We start from the raw sequence: 17,186 nt of genomic DNA on the forward strand, positions 1-17,186 counted from the left end.
GTTTACAAATTGGTCTAAACATTAAAAAAAAAACTATTTGAATATTTATTCAAATGTTTACAAATTTGTAAACCTATTCTGTTTTTGAACTGTTAAAATTTTACAAGAAATACAATCATCTATATTTTTTACTAGTTCTTAAGACGCAGCAGCAGGCTTGGCAGAATGGTTAAGCTTCCCATCTGTTCCAACCTTCCATCGGATGAGGAAGTAAAACGTCGGTCCCAGCCTTGGTTATTGTTAGGCCATTAAGTCATTCCAGGTGTGGGAGTCGTCTCCCTGCTATAAAGACAAACAATACACCAAACCAAGCCTGCTCCGGTGGAATCGCTGGCGGCGGTTGGACTCGCAATCCAAAGGTCGTCAGTTCGAACCCTGGAGTGGAAGGTTCCTTGGAGTAAAAATAGGTTTGGGTGCTCTCCCCATTCAAGCCTTTGGACTCCTAGTTCGAGCAGCAACTTGCAATAGAGACCACAAAAGACCTGGGGGTCGTTAATGATTTGATACTTTGGTTCTAAAGACATGTTTAAAATGTTTTGACATCGTGATTACTCTCATGTAACAGTTATCCCTCATATTTGGAGCAGTTAAGAGAACGTCCAATATTCCAAAATTAATGAAAAATCGATTATTTAACATAAAGATGAGATCTTTCGATTGATGCATCGATGATTATCCAAAATAATGGTTGAATTGTTGAAAACAACGAAATTAAGATCAACGATTGATTTTTTAGTCCTTAGATCATTTCTTTGTGCAATTAACAGTAAAATTCAGCATTTAGCTGATTGCAATAACGTCCCACAATTTTGGATCGGTATATTTTCTCGCTGTTTTTTTGTTTCTCTTAATAAAATGGCTTTGAAAAACAGAAATTGCTGAAAAAAACAACTTTTAGGAGCGAAATAGCAAGAAAGTTCCTGAAAATTTTAAGGTAAAATTAAAAGTTTCCTTATTAAAACCATCGACAAATTTTTCAAAGGTGTTCCAAGTTTGGGGGTGTCTACTAATAAACCAATTGAGTGACTTTTTGAACACAAAATATAAAAATGAGGTTTAGGTTTATAAAACTAAAATTTGGATTAAAACGCACCACTGTTATTTTTTAATGAACGATATCAATAAATTATTTCATAACTTTATGTTGCAGATATTGTTCATCGTTTTAAAAATTGACATGGCAGACATGCAAATGCTTTCTTAGAAGAACTTAGTGTGTTTGCAATTTGGTTTTTATCAATTGTGTTGAAATAATTTGATGGCGGTTAGTTAGGGGAAATATACCCATTTTAATCACACTAACCCGTTTTACCAGTTCTCATCACTTTTGCCATTTTCCGCTATTGAATCAACATTTTCAGATGTATTAACAATGAACAATGATATCAACAATGATTCATGATCAAAGTTCTGATCAGCCATAATAAAAAAAGACTGAGAAAGGGTATAGTTTCCCTAACTGCCAAAAAATGATCGCGTTTTATACTTTATTACCACAGTCTTTTATGGGAACAATGTGGTAGATGATTTGGTAGAATTTAGACAGTTCGATGATAGCGAAATATTTCCAGAAAATCTACCACGAATCTACAAATATCACTTTTAAAATACGACACTCTTGCTTGGAATATACCATGGAGTACAGTAGTTATGCTTATCATTATTTCAATAAAGTCCCTGTGCGGTTTTGTTGAAAACCACGTCTGATATAGGAGTAACTGTAAGTACACTCCAAGTGTTTAAAGAAAGTCTTCATGCGACCTTAACTTTTCCGAAGTCGCGTTTTCGGCATCCATTACAAACGTCCTTAAAACGACGCACAAAGCACACAAGCGCGACTGGAATTTTCCACAAAAATATGGCTTAAAAACTGATTTTATTTTATTTTTAAACACATTATTCATGTTAAAAACAATATATTGTTGATTTTACATGGACCTGCCATCTAGGACAACCTACCGATGAATGTTTGGTTAGAGGCCATCCATAAACCACGTGAACACAGTTTTGGGACCACCCATAAACCAAGTGGACACTTTTTTTGGAAACCTCTATTTATGACAACACGTGTACAAAAAGTGCATCCAAATGTTCTTCTAGCAATGGTTGTGTTCGAACCATTTTACATTGAATTTATGTTGTTATTACTTAAACACAAAGTTGATTTGATCATACAAAAAGTTGGACATAAGTTTTTCATACTTTGATAATCTGGCAACTCTGCCTCGCGTTCGATGTTGTCATCCGATCGATCGATCGCTGACTTGCAGAATTCTAAACAACCGTGTTGTGATGGCGGAAAGTTTTGGACTATTTTGTAGTCTGACACGGGGTGCCTTTATTTATAGGCACCGTTGAGGCCCTTTTTTTACGACCACGACTCGACTGCCGCCGATGGGGTGATTCCGTTTACGTCCAGCGATTGGAGTCGCTGCGGAAACAACTCTTCAAACTACTGACCATAAATCACTGATTGCAGTTGAAGTCTCTCTGGTGCGCACGAGCTGCGAAATTTCTAGTGCATGTTCACTTTACACCTGACTCAATGTCAAACACTCGATCAATCATCCACGCCGGCACACACGCGGTGACAGCTTTTATGGTCAAAGTTTTCCCAACCGCACACACGCTGGCTTCTTCAGCTTCTTCTTCTTGGTAGCACTTGTCTAGATGCACACCCAGCGACAACACAGCATGGATGCATGCATGCACTTGAGCTCATCCGAAGAATTTAAGACGTCACACTCGGAGGGCGCGTCGACGGTTTTGGGGCTACGACACTACCAGCAACTACGAGCAGGAATTTCCGGTCCGCAAAACTGCATCGACCACAATGTGTCACACACCCAGGACGCAGCACGCCGCGCGCGACTACGACAACGAAGACGTCAACACGACAGAAGCAACAGCGCGCGGGAGAGAACGCGGGAGTTCAGCGAACGATACTGGCGCGATCCGGCTCAACGGCAGCAGCTGAAGGACGCGCGCGCGTGTAGCAAATCCGAAAAATCAACTGAAACAGAAGAATTTCGAGTTGGTGGAGGAACCCGTTTTTCGTGCAGCTATTCAACGCGCGCGGGCACACACACTCACACAGCGCGGAGAGTGATGAAGACAACAAGCAAGCGAACCAATCAAACAGTCGAAACGGGTGAGGGATTGTGTTAGTGTGAGTGGGAAACCGGTTTGAAATCGAAAAACAAGAGAAGAGAGAGGAGGCGTGGTTAAAATTTTATATAAAAACTTCATTCAATTTTACGAAAGGCGTGGTAAAATATTATATAAAGTTTCTCTCCTCACACACACATAGATAATAAAACCAGGCGAGAGTGCATTAATCCGCTGTGAAGTGCAGAGGAGAATGATTAAGATAAGGTAGACAGCACTAATACACCAGTGGAGGGCGTTCAGTAAGACATAAATGCATTGAGTGATGAGAAAGATTAAAGGAAAAGTGCATTTGCGGTGGTTTATCAGTGGAGCAAGGAAGTAGGGTGGCCTTTCAAGGAAGAATTTTTTCACAAATTTTACTGAGATAGATTTCTGCCTGTGTGGATCAATCGTATCGTGCACTGGACTCACAATCCAGAAGTCGCTGGTTCGAATCACGAGACAGACGCAAAAATTCTAAGTGCTTATATAGGTATTCGGTGCCCTCTCCCGTGTCCCGGAGACCCGGGAGGCGGAGTCTTGTCGCAAAAAGAACGATACACGCCTGTGGATCCGTTGACAAAACCGCAAGGTTAAAGAGGGCCACATTCTAAGGTGTTGCGTCGATTCCGTTTCCGAGATAAATTTCAATGACATTTTCATTCTGGCTTTATATTTCTTGTCTTGGAGATATCAGGAGCATTTGTTTTTCAAAAGGTTCTATGCGCCATGGGTGTTTATGCCTCTTTTATCCGCAGATTTGTTAGGGACTTCGGATAATCGAATCACGAACAAAAAAAAGTTTTTTTTTATTTTCCTAGTTTATAACATCAAATTCGAATTTTGTGACCCCATTTTAGTAACATTTTAATAGTGTATTGCTTATTGAAAGCAAAACGTTTTTTTTCCAATTTTTCATAACCACCATATTGGATTTAAAAAAATTAAATCATTTTAGCGTAGTTTAGGGGTCATGCTTAAGATCGACAATCAAAAATAAGACAACAACAAACAACTCCTGGTTTGTTTATCCGAAGTGATATTTTTCCGAGGCCTCCATTTTTTCCTGTCTGATTAATCTGTCACTCAAACCTTATCATATATCTATTATAGGATTGTCCATTTTACTATTGTTGGGACCGAGTCCGAGTCTGGACTGTATTGATAGATCCCATTGAAAATTGAGCATGAGCATGAGCATGAGCATGAGCATGAGCATGAGCATGAGAGACCACCCATGGTTGTCCTTCTCCGTTGCTGAACAGGACCGTAATATCCTATCAGCACTACCACTCAAAGGATTCAACGATCTAATGATGTTTCTCTTATCAACAGCATGCATGAATGCGCTGAAAAGATAAAACAACAAGATCATCAAAACTAGAGCAGGTGCGAATAAGTAACAGTCATTGGCCACCAACGGCGCCCGCCATGTCAGTTTGTAGTTCTCGGGGGATTGGGGCGGGAATGTTAGTTAGCACAGGTTGCTACCAAGGGTGGGTTCTATACGATATCCACACCCCCACGTGTGCCGGAAAAACTACTTCTACTTGGGATTTTGTTAGTGGGTAAGGGTAATGGTCAGGATTCATCATAGAAGATGATGATGTGACCCAAAAATCAATAAGTTTTGTTTATAGGGTGATGTATTATTCTCAAGGCAAACAATCGGATGCTGCTGATGAGACAAAAACGGAATCGACGTAACACCTTATAATGTGGCCCTCTTAAACCTTGCGGTTTCGTCAACGGTTCCACAGGCGTGTATCGTTCTTTTTGCGACAAGACTCCGCCTCCCGGGTCTCCTAAGTGTGAAGGTATGGCACGGGGAGAGGGCACCGAAAACCTATATTTACACTTAGAATTTTTTGCGTCCGCCTGGGGATTCGAACCGGCGACCTCTGGATTGTGAGTCCAGTGCGCGGTCCGATTGATCCACACAGGCAGACGAGACAATTCCCGTTTATTTGCTGTTGAATTTAGCATATATGATTCAATCTTAGACAGCCGGCTGTGGAAAGAAGAATCAAAATAGTATGTAATTAAATGTTGAAATATTATACTCAGCATAACATTTACATAGAGTAAACCGACCATGGAGTAGAAACGATTTAAATTTTTGAATTATTATAAAATAAGCAACCAATAAATGACTGAGAAGATACTATGTTATGAAAAGGAATTAAATAATCACGTTGAATTAACATTCATTGTCATGCTTTACGAGCTAAATTACTAAGCGGAAGTCTTATCACGGGAAACGACTGGTCGAGTTGTAAGGTGGTGTATATCTAGCTCGAAATTTAAAACGAATCTTCTCATTAAACAATTACAAAAAAACAAAGAAACCCGGCTTAATGTGAATAGCATAGCATAGCATTGGTGTCTACCCGTAGTTGCTACTTCGTTATTGACCAGGACCCCCAAACATTGCTCCGTGGACCACAGATGAAAAGTAGGAACCAATCATCACCCCTTCGCAATTTTCAAAGGTCCCTATCGTGCTGATCAATACCGACGCCGGCCACGACCAGTGGTAAGACACGGGGAAGTGGATGGGAATGTTAGTCCGATACTTGAGTGATGGGACCGCCAAATCGACTGCGTCTCCGACAAAGTATCACATGAGTTTTGAGGGGTTAGTAAGATGGGTATGAGGTCAGGATTCACTGTGGTAGGTGATGCGACCATGAGCAATTTGTTTATGGGTTGAAATTTTAAAAATCTTAGGCAGCCGGCTGCGGAAAGATACCTATCTAGGGATTTAAATATAGTATTAATTCGACCGCGATTCTCCAGAAAAACTCCGTCGGCGTGCCTTCCGATCAACGGTGATGTAGGAAGGGCTTCATTCATTAAAATTATTTTATATCATAAGCCTTAAAACATATCCGACGACGTGCCTTCCGATCCTCGATGATATGGAAAGGACTTAATCCAGCAATACGACTTGCTTGTCTCAAAAAACAAAAATCGGATCGTTTCTATCGAAAACTATATAAAGAGAACAAAAATAAAATTCATTGGCCAACGAACGCGCGAACAAAAAATAAATGAAAAAAGAAGAAGAAGAAATCCAGTCACCCCATGTACACAAATATCGACACAAAAGAGACGGAAAATAACACGAAAAAACAGGACTGCGCGTCCACACAGGCACCGCACCACTGATGCCATTATTTAATTATAATGACCAATCACCCCATGCACTCGAACAGCGACATAAAAGAGACGGAAAATAACACGAAAAAACAGGACTGCGCGTCCACACAGGCACCGCACCACTCAGAAACCCGGCTTAATGTGAATCTCGACAAACTAGAAAAACGATCGCGACATTTCAACTACAACATCTACCCGGGTAGAAAATTAAATTTAATAAGCTTAACGAAACGTAGATAAGATAGACTAAAACATATTTCAAGAATCATTCGAGTAGAATGTTCCTTAAAGGAACGAGCTCACCAATTCAGTGTCTGCTTGTCTGTGGAATCCATACTATCCCGAAAAACACCAAAATATTCCGACGGCGAACGCGAAAAAATCAAGCGACCCGACGGAACGACGCTCCAAATCGAACAGGTTGTCATCAATACAACCAGAGCCAGCCGCAGACGCACGCGCACACGCTCACACTCACCCGAAAAACACCAAAATATTCCGACGACGAACGCAAAAAAAATCAAACGAACCGACGGAACAACGCTCCAAATCGAACTGGCGAACTGGTTGTCATCGAAGCAACCAGAGCCAGCCACAGACGCACGCGCACACGCACACACTCACCCGAAAAACACCAAAATATTCCGACGACGAACGCAAAAAAATCAAACGAACCGACGGAACAACGCTCCAAATCGAACTGGCGAACTGGTTGTCATCGAAGCAACCAGAGCCAGCCGCAGACGCACGCGCACACGCACACACCCGAAAACACCAAAATATTCCGACGACGAACGCGAAAAAATCAATTGAACAGATGGAACGACGCTCCAAATCGAACAGGTTGTCATCAATACAACCAGAGCCAGCCGCAGACGCACGCGCACACGCACACACTCACCCGAAAAACACCAAAATATTCCGACGACGAACGCAAAAAAAATCAAACGAACCGACGGAACAACGCTCCAAATCGAACTGACGAACTGGTTGTCATCGAAGCAACCAGAGCCAGCCGCAGACGCACGCGCACACGCACACACTCACCCGAAAACACCAAAATATTCCGACGACGAACGCGAAAAAATCAAGCGACCCGACGGAACGACGCTCCAAATCGAACAGGTTGTCATCAATACAACCAGAGCCAGCCGCAGACGCACGCGCACACGCACACACTGACCCGAAAAACACCAAAATATTCCGACGATGAACGCAAAAAAAATCAAACGAACCGACGGAACAACGCTCCAAATAGAACTGGCGAACTGGTTGTCATCGAAGCAACCAGAGCCAGCCGCAGACGCACGCGCACACGCACACACTCACCCGAAAAACACCAAAATATTCCGACGACGAACGCGAAAAAATCAATTGAACAGATGGAACGACGCTCCAAATCGAACTCTATTTTCAACGGCCTAAGAATTTTAAAAATTTTAATGGAATTGACAGATTTTGGAGAAAAAAGCTAAATGGCACATTTAATTTGTTTAATTTACATAATAAAGAAAAAGCCTTTAACTTAATAGAAATACATTTCAAAACATTAGATAATCGAGGTTTATAACAAGCCTGTGAACTTTATCAAATAAGTTTTTATTTACTTTGTAGCAACCTATTTTTCAGAATTAATTTCAAAATTTGTTTAATCAGTTAATGATGGAAAAATAATACTTATGACCATACCACAATTATAGGTTAGTTTTTTTTAATTTTGATTGTGAGTCACATATCATCCATCAGGCCATAAAGGGTTAAACCTAAAATTTTAGAATTGAAGTTGTGTGTACAATCAGAAATATAAGCCTTATTTAAGCGCTTATTGAAATTTTGGATGGATAAAAAATGTTTATTGTTTATTATAATTTTAAATAAAATTCATTGAACCGATTTTCCAGTACCCTTGACCACCCTAGAAATCCTAACAACACAACACTCTCAGCATCAATATCTGCCGTGCGCCAGTTCATGCGCTTTTCCTGCGAAGCATTTTCCACGTGTTAGCTGATGCTTAGTATTGGTGAAATCTCGGGCTCATCGCTTCTTCTCTCTTTCTCGTTCGCTCAGTCGTCGCGAGACTGCATTTGTTTTGCCCGCTAGTTAATCCAAACACCCAGTTGTTTCTCTCTCGCGGGATGATTGAGTCGTCGTGAGGTAAGCAAGTTTATCTCCCTACTGCTAGTCAATGCTTGGCTCAACTCGGGAGCACTTGTATGGGTGTAATCCGCGATAAACATGTTTGCAGTTGCATCATTGAAGCGCGATGTTGCTCCATGATTCAATGTTTGTAAGCTGTGTTGTGTGGGAGAGGGGGTGTTTCCCGGGTGAGAGGTACGTGGAAAATCGTAATGGAAGATTATTTTCGGGTTTTACGAACTTTCGCTGATAGCGTTCTCGTCGTCGTCGTCGTGCAGCTATTTTGAAACTCTATTAAAACGGTTTGGTGCAGAATTTGAAGTTTTTTTTTTGCTTTATTTTGGTTCACCGTGATGACGCGTTTTTTTTCTTCGGAAAAAACACACACACCTAGAAAGGTTAGGGTGCTCTGCGATGATGTGTTTTGCAGCATCAAACCTTTTGATTGAGTCTGGTATGTGAAACTCGTTGGAAAAGGGGGTGACCGGAAGGGGACCGACGGAAAAGAACGGATGTTTGCTGCTAGATGCTGGAAAGGACCACTGGAATGATCTGGGGAGTTTTTGTGTGTGTGTGCTCCGTGGAATTTTAGAAAGTCAATGAAAAGCCCGTAACACGCGAGCCGGAAATCGATAAAAATTGTTGGCAATTTTTCGCCGGATTCTGGCATGCCGGAAGCGATCGATTTTCGGGAGCTTGACCCGGTTCGGTTCCGGTTAAAGTTGGGAAACTGCTGGAAGCTTAAATTTAGTTTAGGGCTTCAAAAATTTAATTTGCCATATTTTTACCTATTTTTATTTTTCCTTAAATTGTTTGATTTTATATTGCTTGTTATACCTTGTTGATGCTTTATCGAACTAACGATTAAACAAACACAACACAAACAGGAACGTTTTTAACGCTTTTCAAAGCTAAGGCCGATGCAAATATTTTTCAAAGTTTTTGTCCCTCGGTCCTAGGCAGAGTCGCAACAAAAGAATAAAAAAAGTGTTTAAAAATGCCTTTTACACTAGTATAGCTGTTTTGCAATCATTAATTTTCAAAAATGTAATATTTAACGAAAACAAAACAAAAATGCGAAAAGAATTTTTTCCGGTGCTGTACATCGAAAATTTTAAAAAATTCTTAAGATGTTTTAATAAACCCAAACATGCTAAAAATGATTCTAAATGCAGGGAATGCACTTTGAATTGATTTCCACCGATTGCACATAAATTTGCAATAAAGTTTTTAAGTTTTTTGAAAAAAATAATATTTCGCCCTAAACCAGGGGGCCGATTTTGAAGACTTTTAAAAATATTTGTACCAGCCTTCTGTGACACGTCCTTTTAAAAAATATCAGGGCGCAGATTGATTACATTCAATACACATTATTTTTAAATGAAAGATGTAATGCGTCCATCCCGGGAAATCCAGCGACCAAACCGGGAATTCCCGAATCCCGGGATTTTTTTTAATTTGTCCCGGGATTTCCCGAAATTGAAAAAAAAAAACAAATTTTAGGAATACATAGTTACAACAAATTGTAACATTCAAATTTTAAAGCATTGAAATTTGTATTCAGCATATATCAGCATTAATTAAGATTTTTAGGGAAAATTGTTAAAATTTTAGTTCACAAATCCGAAAAATGGCAGGCCCTTTAAATGTTTTCTGTATTATTTTATGTTTTTTAAGACTGGTTATTATATTTACGTATATTTAAGATTTTAAAAATGAAAAAAATCTTATTAAATTATTGTTCATCAAACATCGGAATGTGGGGCAAATCACGACAAATGTAAAGAATTAAGACAGCAATATAAGTTTATTTTTTGCATCGTGTTTTGGATGACTTTGGTTATAACAGGAACAGAACATAATAATCAGTACACCTATTTCCAAATTTATTGCTCTGAAATCATGTGCCTATTCAGCCTGTATTCATGATTTTCCCCAGTTGGCGAAATTCAAAACTTATCTAAAATTTAACATAGACTGGTATCATTTTATTTCTAGAGTTTTTTAAAAGGTCCTATAAACATATGAAAGACAATAGCTTACAGGACCTTTACAAAAACTCTGGATGTGTTGTCGCTCCTGGGTAATTCTCTACCAACTCACACGAAATCGGGAAAAGTTGCCCCGACCCCTCTTCGATTTGCGTGAAACTTTGTCCTAAGGGGTAACTTTTGTCCCTGATCATGAAACCGAGGTCCGTTTTTTGATATCTCGTGACGGAGGGGCGGTACGACCCCTTCCATTTTTGAACATGCGAAAAAAGAGGTGTTTTTCAACAATTTGCAGCCTGAAACGGTTTATGAGATAGAAATTTGGTGTCAAAGGGACTTTTATGTAAAATTAGACGCCCGATTTGATGGCGTACTCAGAATTCCGAATAAACGTATTTTTCATCGAAAAAAACACTAAAAAAGTTTTAAAAATTCTCCCATTTTCCGTTACTCGACTGTAAAATTTTTTGGAACATGTCTTTTTATGGGAAATTTAATGTACTTTTCGAATCTACATTGTCCCAGAAGGGTCATTTTTTCATTTAGAACAAAATTTTTCATTTTAAAATTTCGTGTTTTTTCTAACTTTGCAGGGTTATTTTTTAGAGTGTAACAATGTTCTACAAAGTTGTAGAGCAGACAATTACAAAAAAAATTATATATAGACATAAGGGGTTTGCTTATAAACATCACGAGTTATCGCGATTTTACGAAAAAAAGTTTTGAAAAAGTTACTTTTTGCGTTTCTCTTTGTTTCGTCGTCCGTGTCTGTCGCGGGTGACCATGAATGGCCATGATCGATGACGACCAACTTTTTCAAAGCTTTTTTTCGTAAAATCGCGATAACTCGTGATGTTTATAAGCAAACCCCTTATGTCTATATATCAAAATTTTTGTAATTGTCTGCTCTACAACTTTGTAGAACATTGTTACACTCTAAAAAATAACCCTGCAAAGTTAGAAAAAACACGAAATTTTAAAATGAAAAATTTTGTTCTAAATGAAAAAATGACCCTTCTGGGAGAATGTAGATTCGAAAAGTACATTAAATTTCCCATAAAATGACATGTTCCAAAAATTTTTACAGTCGAGTAACGGAAAATGGGAGAATTTTTAAAACTTTTTTAGTGTTTTTTTCGATGAAAAATACGTTTATTCGGAATTCTGAGTACGCCATCAAATCGGGCGTCTAATTTTACACAAAAGTCCCTTTGACACCAAATTTCTATCTCATCACCGTTTCAGGCTGCAAATTATTGAAAAACACCTCTTTTTTCGCATGTTCAAAAATGGAAGGGGTCGTACCGCCCCTCCGTCACGAGATATCAAAAAACGGACCTCGGATTCGTGATCAGGGACAAAAGTTACACCTTAGGACAAAGTTTCACGCAAATCGAAGAGGGGTCGGGGCAACGGCTGTGTGAGTTGGCGGAGAATTACCCTCCTAGTTTTTTGACATTTTCAAAGAAATTTTTCAAGCTTTTCTTGTCATGGCATATTAGAAAAATATATAAAATTAATATATTTATAAAACAATTATTTAATTTGGATCACATCGGAATTAAAATTTGTAGTTTATTTCAAAATTAAAGCACAGCAAAGAACAAAACAAAAATCCATTTAAAATTGTTTTAAGTTATTTGAAAACTGTCGTCCTTGTTTGGATTGAAGTGAAGATTGTCACAAATTTTCATTTTTAGGTAATTCAATGATTTTAAGCTTGAACAAATATTTAATATTATGAAAACATAGATTTTATGACTGATTAAAAAATTTCCCGGGATATTCAAAACCCGGAAAAATTGGACGCTCTAGAATGTTGCAACCAATTCAAAACGTTTATCAAAATGCATTTGCCTACAATGATTAATTTTTAAGTCTTTTGTTTAATTTAAACATTTTAGTGAAATATTTTATTTGGCAAAGTTTTTTTTATCCAACTAAATAAGTAAAAAATGATAACAAAATTACTTTCAATCCTCAAAAGTTTATAACTTAACAGATTGAAATCTCAATTTTCAACTCATTTCTCTTTTTTATCGACCTTGACAAAATTTTAAAAACATGCATTCGTTTTCGTTTTTTCGGGTATTTTAAAGTCATTTTCATCATTTAAATATTAGAAAACAGAAAATGTAAATTTTCCGACAGTTTTGTTGATAAAAGCTTGTAATCAATTAGTTTAAATTTATTTACACCAGCAAAACCAAACACAAAAAAAATAATGCATTTTGTAGCTGTAGACAATCATTATTCCGCAAATGTAATGACGATGTAAAAAAAAACAATATTCAGTTGAACGCACTGTTGTTTTAGTGAAATTTTAAAGAAAAGACATTTCTTTACATTTCTCCAAGATCCAAGATCCAAAGCGCCAGTTGTAAACAAAACCGTTTTTTGATCGGCTCTCGACGAAGAAGCATTATCCAATTCAAAAATACTTACACTTCTCTTTACTGCTTTGGTCTTGACTGAAAAAAAAATCAATAAAAAATTGGTTTGTCGAAGGTTTCGATGACTGTTATGACATATTGCAAACCAATCAGAGATTTGATCATCCCTAGTTTATGCTATGAATATATGAATTATAAAAAAATATTAAAATCAAATTTTAAAACAAAAAAATATCGCTATTTGTCCTTGAGTCCTCGTCTTCTTAAAATTTGATCCAACAGTCGAATAATTGATGTATTTTTTCAAACTTTTCCACAGCTTATATTGTAAGGAGAAGAGACAGGGATTACTGTTTCATGGTTTCATATGAAATACGTATGAAATAATAGCATTTTATTATTTAATAATGATGTTTTCAGTTTTTTTACATAGACAGAGATTGAGACACAAATGTTACTAACCCATTGAATAAATTGAATGTTTCTCTAAGATTTGAAGAATAATAACTATTAATGCATTGAAATGTTCAAGTAATTGATATTCGTAACACCCATTTTCTTAAAACTTTTAAAAATATGCCCTGGATTGTTGTAATTGTAGTTTTATTGAAACGATATCCTGTTAGTATACACTGTATATCAGGGCAAGGAGGTTGTTGATACTTCAACTGCATTATCGCGAAACAAACAAGGCTTCAATGCATAATATTCTACATGCATTTATTTTTTCACGAGTTATGACCAAAATGTTGATTATCACAAATTTGCGACAGCGAGCCAATAACGCACTGGGCCCTCACCACATCGCATCACAATTTTCAGTCACGCAGTCACTGCTGCTGCTCTGAGCTTTACTGCAGTGACATTTCAACCGCTCAATTATTTTAATTATCGCATTGACTACCAACAGTGTACCTATACTGATACACGTTGCGTTGCTCTCCATTTGCTTCATTTGCTGCTCCTGACGGCAAGTGCATTCAATGGCGCATATTAATTGAGAACGGAAAGTCCTCTCATGCATATGAATACTAAATTGTTAGGGTAAGGGTGCCTTTCTTTGGACTGTTGAGATTTCTTTATGAATGATTAAAAGTATTTCCAAGAAAAGAGACATTTCAGCAACTTTGTAACGCCACAGCATAAACTTTCAATTACTGCTGCGACCAATATCAACCGCGAACCAGATTGTCCGCTCATCCGGGTCTTTATTCCCCCTTTTTGCTGAATGCCTCCGCTGGGACCAGAGACCGCTTTCGAATAAAACAATTAAATGCAAATTGAGCGGTTAGTATTGTTCTGTGAAAAAAGTTATCGATTTTTAAACACACTCATCTATCATCTGAACACGGCGAAAATTCCATTCCCAGGAGCAGCACTGTGGAGTTCCGAAGGACGACAATGCCGAAGAACTGGCCAAAAGGCAAAACGGTCCGCACAGTTCCAAGGGGAGAGATCTTGTTGGAAGCAGACAAAACATCGATCCCGTCCAATTGCAGCATCAGTCTCCTCTTTCTTAGTTTTAGCTCTTTCTTTCACACTGTTCCAAGGGTTGGAAGCCAAAAGAGCCGTCCCGTTTGGGGGGAATTCTGGAGAAGCTATCAAGGCAGGAAAAGGGCACAATCAAACGAAAATGCCGAGAACTGATCATCGGCAAAAGGGCGGAAAAAGTGAAAGAAAACTTGTGCAAAAAAGTGGACACAAAAATGCTTCAAACAACTTTTCATAAATATTTTTCGCTCGCTTCCAATATTGCGCAGAGCCATGCGGCGGCTACCTGAAAGATACCCGCTTCTTGTTGGTTTAAGGATTTTTTGTGAAGTGTTTCATCATTTTATTTGAAGATTCATGAATTGAATGATATTAATTCTAAACTTATGATTTTTGCTGTTTCTTTACATCTAACCTCACTTCTAGACAGTTTTTAATCTTCTAAGTAATTATTTATTTTTTTGATTTTGATCATTGAGAGATTGTATTGCATTGAGAGTCAACTGCAAACAGCAATCTTATTATGCCCTTGAATATGTTCGAACGCAATTTGCACAACTCTTGTTCAATTAAGCAAAAATGGCACAAAATTAAACACAAAACTGTCAAATATTTACAGAGAAACCTCTTTTTACGCGTTGGCGTTACGTTTTTGTAATTTGTCGATTTCTCTGGAACGACGCAACATTTTACAATCTTTTAACGTGAAGACTTCCATCATTGCCATGATTTTTCGTTCAAAAATATAAATTTTGCGTCGCTATCAATATTTTGACAAACTTCCTTCCACAAGTTGTTTAGCATAGTGCCCTACACATGCTGATTCCTTTTGGTAACGATTATTCCATTCCTTGCAATGTTATGGAAATCGTAATTAATCAATGATTGCCAACTTGTCGTCAATGATTGTACTGCAAAATTATATAAATTTTGAAACACATTTGATTTAGACCAAAAAATCTTTCAGTGGCTTCAAGAAGGCAACAACCGGCATATGCTGATTCATTTTGGAGCAGAAATTCATTCAATTGAATTCAATACAGAGAATTTTAGAGTGATGATCAATTTTCTTCGAAAATGATCAACGGATTCACCTTAAATGGAATTTGTAAGTTTTGTTCAAACCTATAAAACGCTTTTTGAGGCTTGCAGAATTAATGTATGGTTTAAGAAAAATCGACGAAACAAAAAACGTATCGCCAACCCTTAAAATAGGTTTCTCTGTATAATTTTATATCACAAGCTTTTGAGTTTTTAGTTGTGGGATCCATCATGTTTCTAAGCACTTTAAGCTTTTTAATGATCGTATGGATAAAAATTTGAATATTTTACTGTAAAAGTCATCCCATAACAGCTTAATAAGGCCATATAATTGATTTTTTTTTTAATACTGAAGCATAATTTGAAAAAGCATAATTTGCTTTTAAGTATTGCGTTAAAAAACATTTTGTGTTGTTTATGCATCAAGGTGAAAATGATGTTATTTTCAGCACATTTCGTGCATTGGCACATAAGGGCTATATTTTCATCAATGTTATGTTTTGCGATTCCGTCGTGAAACTAATTTCTTTCTCTATCATTCTCGAACTACGAAACGGCCTACTTTTCTCTACCAAAAATTGTGATAAAAATTATATGAAATGGGGGCTTTTCTGCTTGTGTGGATCAATCGGACCGCGCACTGGACTCACAATCCGGAGGTCGCCGGTTCGAATCCCGGGGCGGACGCAAAAAATTCTAAGTGTAAATATAGGTATTCGGTGCCCTCTCCCCGTGCCCATACCTTCACACTTAGGAGACCCGGGAGGCGGAGTCTTGTCGCAAAAAGAACGATACACGCCTGTGGATCCGTTGACGAAACCGCAAGGTTTAAGAGGGCCACATTATAAGGTGTTACGTCGATTCCGTTTCTACACAGAAAAAAATATGTGAATTTACTCGACACGGAAAAAATGAATTATATGTAAACTCAGTTAATGTAAACTTGAGATTCGACGTAAACGGTTGAATCACACGTAAAATCATGTTGTTACGTATAATTTGTTGCAAATTTACATCAAATTGCATTTAAATTTAAATGTTTAATGACGTGCAAAAGTGTTACATCATAAATGATGTAACATTCGGAAATATTTTTTTGTGTGTAGGATGCCTCCCATAGGGACTATATTTCACGTAATTTGATTTTTTTAATAACCTTAAATATAAATCAGGAGTGCTCAAAATTTTTGGATGCCAAGTTAAATTTTAAGTTCAAGGAGCTTGCGGGCCAAATGCACAAAAAAGTTTATTTACAATACACAGCAAAAAATCCGATGGTAAAATCGCATGCAAAAGCATGCACATCATATGAGAAAACGTGTACACAAAAAGCATGTACAAAAGAAAAATAAATAAATTTTGCACATCCCAAAAACAACATAAGTCTGGTGAGAGTCATATCTAGATTATAAAGTCTGCGCCCCAACCGTCTCGGCTATCTCGCCGTCTTATGAATGTTGTGTTCAACGCCGATGTACCAGTCGGTTTCCCGTACGTCGTATACTGAATAAACTGTATACGATGTATGGGTAACGTACAGCTACATCGGTGTTGATCCAGCTAAATTAACTGCGGCGGGATAGCCGAGAAGGTTGGGACACCGACTTGGTTATCTGGATATTACTCTCTCACCAGATTGATGTTATTTTTGGGCTGTGCAAAATTTATTTATTTTTCTTTTATACATGCTTTTTGTGTACACGTTTTCTCATACAATATTACATGCTTTTTCTCACAAAGGTGTTGTGCATGCTTTTGCATGCGATTTTACACAGAAATTTTTTACTGTGTACAAAATTACGCTATTTTTATTTAAAAT

This window comes from Culex pipiens, chromosome 2 (assembly GCF_016801865.2).
Source record: "Culex pipiens pallens isolate TS chromosome 2, TS_CPP_V2, whole genome shotgun sequence".
In the NCBI taxonomy this organism is placed as follows: Eukaryota; Metazoa; Arthropoda; class Insecta; order Diptera; family Culicidae; genus Culex; species Culex pipiens.